Here is a 4,680-nt window from a genome sequence, read left to right as displayed (position 1 = left end):
ACACAGGAGGAGGGCAGGGGCGCGGGGGGATGCGCCAAGGTCGGTAACGGAGGGGACGGGGCACGGTGGCTGGGGACAGGCAGAAGGTGGGGACTTTGCTCCCGGGGCCGGGTCCTGGCGAGCTGCTTCGAAACGGAGCCCCCTGGGTGCAGGGAATATCTCAGTTGGGTGAGACATCCTTACCTCACCACCCGGAAAAAGTGCCAAAAGAGCAGCCTGCCGGTGCTGCTGGTGTCCTCCTGGAACAGGGATTCGCTTTTTTCTGTGTTTGCACAGCCTGTTAATGTCCCATTAATGCCACTTGGATATAAGTGGGGGGGAACAGAAAAGGTTACCGCTTTTGATATCTGTTTCTGCCTGCAGATGATTTAAAAGCACTCCGGAATATGCTACAAAAAGCTGGCCAGACCACACCTGAAGTACCAGACGTAGCGTTAGGCAAAAACAATTTCTCTTACAAGGCAGATATTCAAGTACTGAATAAAGCAATAAAAGAGAACAGCTTTGTTCACCGTGGATGGCGGAGCAGAATTCTCGCATGCACCGAATTCACATACCAGCTCAATTGTTCTTTTAATGTGTTTTGCTGTAGAAGCCCGACTAGAAACTTCAGTTTCAAATGACCTTTAGTATGTGCCTGTTATATCGTGGTAAAATGATTTTCTGAACGTCTGGGATGATTATTTGTCTGGTAGTGGCCTTTAGAAGGTAACAGACTCGTGGTTACACAGCTATGGTCCCAATTTGGTCTCAGGCTAGTAGTTTTTAGTACTAAGGGTTTTCACTTTTTAGATATGAATTCCATCTGTAGATGGAATTTCTCATTTCATTCTAATAATTAATGTTGCATAAAGCTTAAGGTTCCCTTTAGCTGCATACATCACTCTACTGAGGAAAGTGTGCATCACATATTTAGAGTTATATACCTAGCTAAGGAATTTATTACAGATTTATTCCATTAAAAAAAACAAAGAAATGATGGATACAGGGCTGTGCATGCTGGTTTTCTGCTAAATCCATCTGAAGGTCACGCGCAGTCCGGGGCCACGGTGATAAAGTTTAATTAATACATGTCTATCACTGACTTTCTGATTATTCTATTTGATCTGTAGTAGTGATTCCCATACTTTCTTCTTGTGCTTCACTGCCTTTTCCCTCTTCCTCCTCTTTCTCATCTCTGCCTCCTCCGGGTTCCTCTTTTCACCAGCCTCTCTTGCCCTTTCCCTCTCTGCAATGCTGCATCTCCATCCCTCCCTCCCACCACCTGGACCACCAGCCGCGCGCTCTGCGGTTCTCCATCCCTCTCTCCTGTGTGTCAGTACACGTCGCCGTGGGACACTGCTGTTTTGCAGTTTGTCACAGCAGCTGGGACAGCTGTTACTAGTCACGGCGTCTCCTCCGGTTCCTCTTTTCACCAGCCTCTCTTGCCCTTTCCCTCTCTGCAATGCTGCATCTCCATCCCTCCCTCCCACCACCTGGACCACCAGCCGCGCGCTCTGCGGTTCTCCATCCCTCTCTCCTGTGTGTCAGTACACGTCGCCGTGGGACACTGCTGTTTTGCAGTTTGTCACAGCAGCTGGGACAGCTGTTACTAGTCACGGCGTCTTTTCTTCACGTTGGGGCATTTTATCTGGGATAAAACTTCAGATTACGTGGTCTGGGGATGCACACAGTACAGACGAGCCAGTTGAGTGCCTGGATATTAGGAAAAATTTTTTCACTGAGAGGGTTGTCAGACATTGGAATGGGCTGCCCAGGGAGGTGGTTGAGGCACCATCCCTGGAGGTGTTCAAAAGACAGGTTGATGTAGTGCTGGGAGGTATGGTTTAGTGATGATGCTCCTTGTTTGTTGTGTGGGTGTCTATTTTTGTCAGTTAGGTTGACGGTTGGACAAGATGATCTTTAAGGTCCCTTCCAACCTAGAAGATTCTGTGATTCTGTGATTCTGTCTTTTCTTCATGTTGGGGCATTTTATCTGGGATAAAACTTCAGATTACGTGGTCTGGGGATGCACACAGTACAGACGAGCCAGTTGAGTGCTGGTGTTCGTGTCAGTAGCTGCTGTATCAGGCCTCGTCTGATGAGGAAATCCATCAATGCAACTGTTCCTGAACAGCCTGTTTTAAGATAACGGCTTTGAATTATTGCCCCGTGTGACCACCGTCTTGTGACTTTCTTTCCATGAGTTTATAAACTGCCCTGTGCGTTTTGCAAATAGAAATAGAAATACATTACTTCCTTCAGCGATAGCTGGAGCAGTTTTGGTTTAGTATTTCAAAGATGTTGGTACAGGAGGCTGGAGGCCGTTCCCGTTGAGGCCAGAGGCAGAGCTTTTGGTGATTTCAGTGCGCGTGACGTCAGTGCCAGGTTCCTTAGGCTATTTGAAACTACACAAATATTTGGATGGAAAATACGGGCAAGAGCTTGAATAACATTTTCTTTCAGACTCATGCCTGGGCAGATGGTGTGCTGAATTCTGTGATATACTTTAATGTGACATTTATGTAGGAATAGATACTTTCTCTATAAATTAAAACTTCTGAAGGCCACTGCAGCCTTGCATTTCGACGACACTTTGGAGTGCTGGCAGGGAACTGAAGTTCCCCTCTCCCTGCTGCCGTTATCCATGGGAGAAGGCACAAGTCCTGCTTCCCCCACTGCAGACACTTACATCTCAGTTCTCCCTTCAAAAAAATCTTTAAAAAGCAGTCTCTTAACTTGAGCCTTTAATGTTATTTTCAAAGGCTGAGGTTTGAAACTGAAAAGAGGGTTGGTTTCCAGCGTGTTGCCACCAGGGGTGAAATTACATTGCCACAGCCATGGAAGGTCATTTGTACTTAGTGGGGTCTCTCATCATCAGAGGTAGCGCACTGGGGTGGGACCACTCCGGAGCCGTTAGGGCTCTGGCATTTATCTTTGCTGTCCCATCATAAGAAGGGTGAGGGCATCTCAGTTTGTCCTTTGGGATGTGGCACAGACACGATGCCAGCTCTCAAAGGTCTGTAAAACTAAGGCTTTTGCAGCAGGTTTCATTCAGTTTGGGGTTTTTGGGTTGGTTTTTTTTTGCTGCTGTAAAGTTTCTGGTCTTACAGAAAATCAAGTGCAATTTGAGCTGATAATTCGTCTTCATTTGCCTTTTGTTCATAAAAGTTTGCATCATTTTAGACTTGCTTTTGACTTCTTTGCAAAAAAACTGATATTTTTTGCACCGGTTTGCCTTTGAAAAAAGTAGAAACCATTAGGTTTTGACCATTTCGACTCCATTTGCCTTTTGTTCATAAAAGTTTGCATCGTTTTAGACTTGCTTATGAGTTCTTTGTAAAAAACCTGATATTTTTTGCACCAGTTTGTCTTTAAAAAAGTAGAAACCATTAGGTAAGGCAGTGAAGGAGTGGAATCCCTCTCCACAGCATCTGTGTCTTTCTTCTGCCTTATTCGAGTCTGACAAACCCCTAACAGGACGTGTCCAACGTGACACGCTCCTCCTCATGCGCTTAGCTCATGAGTTAGATCCCTTTGGAAGCTGAAATTCACAACGGTCCTGGGCATATTTAGAGTATGTTCAGTGTATTTAGAATATGTGCAGTATATTTAAAATGTCTCTAAAATGTCAAGATCTTCTCAACATTCTGTTCTTTGCCAAGCACTGAAGCACTGTACAGAGTAATAAATTTGAAAGGTTCTGTATTCTGTGACATTTCATGACCTTTCTTGTACTATGTACTTTACATGTTTTTTCTTTATCTGTCTGTGTAGCACCTATCATTAAAATTCAAGTAATATTGCCTCAATCCTTTATTTTTACTGCTGGTAGGAATATAAGTTTCCATTAATAGAAGGTACACAGAAGAGCTGGTGAATGTGGACCAAATAATGTCTTATAATGGTAGAGCATCGTCCGTATCAACCAGAGTAGAAGTTATTTATTATACATTTTATTATGAACGATCCTCACTAAGTCTCCAGTTGAGTGCTAGAAATTGAATTCTGCTTTTCCTGGGACGTTCTTCACTTGATGTCAGAGCCAGTTCTGGTGAGCGGTTGCTTTTTCTGAGTAAGTCTGTGATTTGAGTACGAGACTGAGGCCCCAGAACGACACGAGGATGCCAAATTTCAGTGGAGGCTCCATCCCAGAAACCACCCAGTATGCAGTGCTACGGCCACAAGTGCTGCAACTTTGAATTTCCTCAGCCATTAAAAACATGCAGTAGGTATCAAATTATGATGTAGACGCCACATTCTGTACTATATAATTTCTTTGTCTTTTCCTCCCTTATTTAAACAATTTAGAGAGAGAGAACTGACATTATATATGCCTAATTCCCTTTCACACATCTTACACGTTGTAACTAATGATAACGTTTAAATCCAGACTGTAATTAACTCAATGATAATGGGAGGGATGTAAAATGCAAGCCATAATTTAGAGACGGATTCTGTAGGAGTTTGCACGATGAGTTCAGTAATAGTGGAGGTCAGTCCACGTCTTGGAGAATAGAGAGTGCTCCATGAACACAAATTGCTGAGCAGCTTTTCCCCATTTTCCAGGCACGTGGATGTTGCAGATCTGTCAGAAAGTACAGGCACAGGTGCCGTTTTGCTTGGGTAGGTGTGTTTGGGATTGCATTTAGCTGACAAATCTGAGAGCCTTTGGATTGTCCTTAATTGACAGTCTGGCCC

The sequence above is a fragment of the Calidris pugnax genome, unplaced genomic scaffold (genome assembly GCF_001431845.1).
Source record: "Calidris pugnax isolate Ruff unplaced genomic scaffold, ASM143184v1 scaffold81, whole genome shotgun sequence".
Lineage (NCBI taxonomy): Eukaryota > Metazoa > Chordata > Aves > Charadriiformes > Scolopacidae > Calidris > Calidris pugnax.
The sequence above is the reverse complement of the archived record's forward strand: the minus strand, read 5'-3'. Positions refer to the sequence as shown.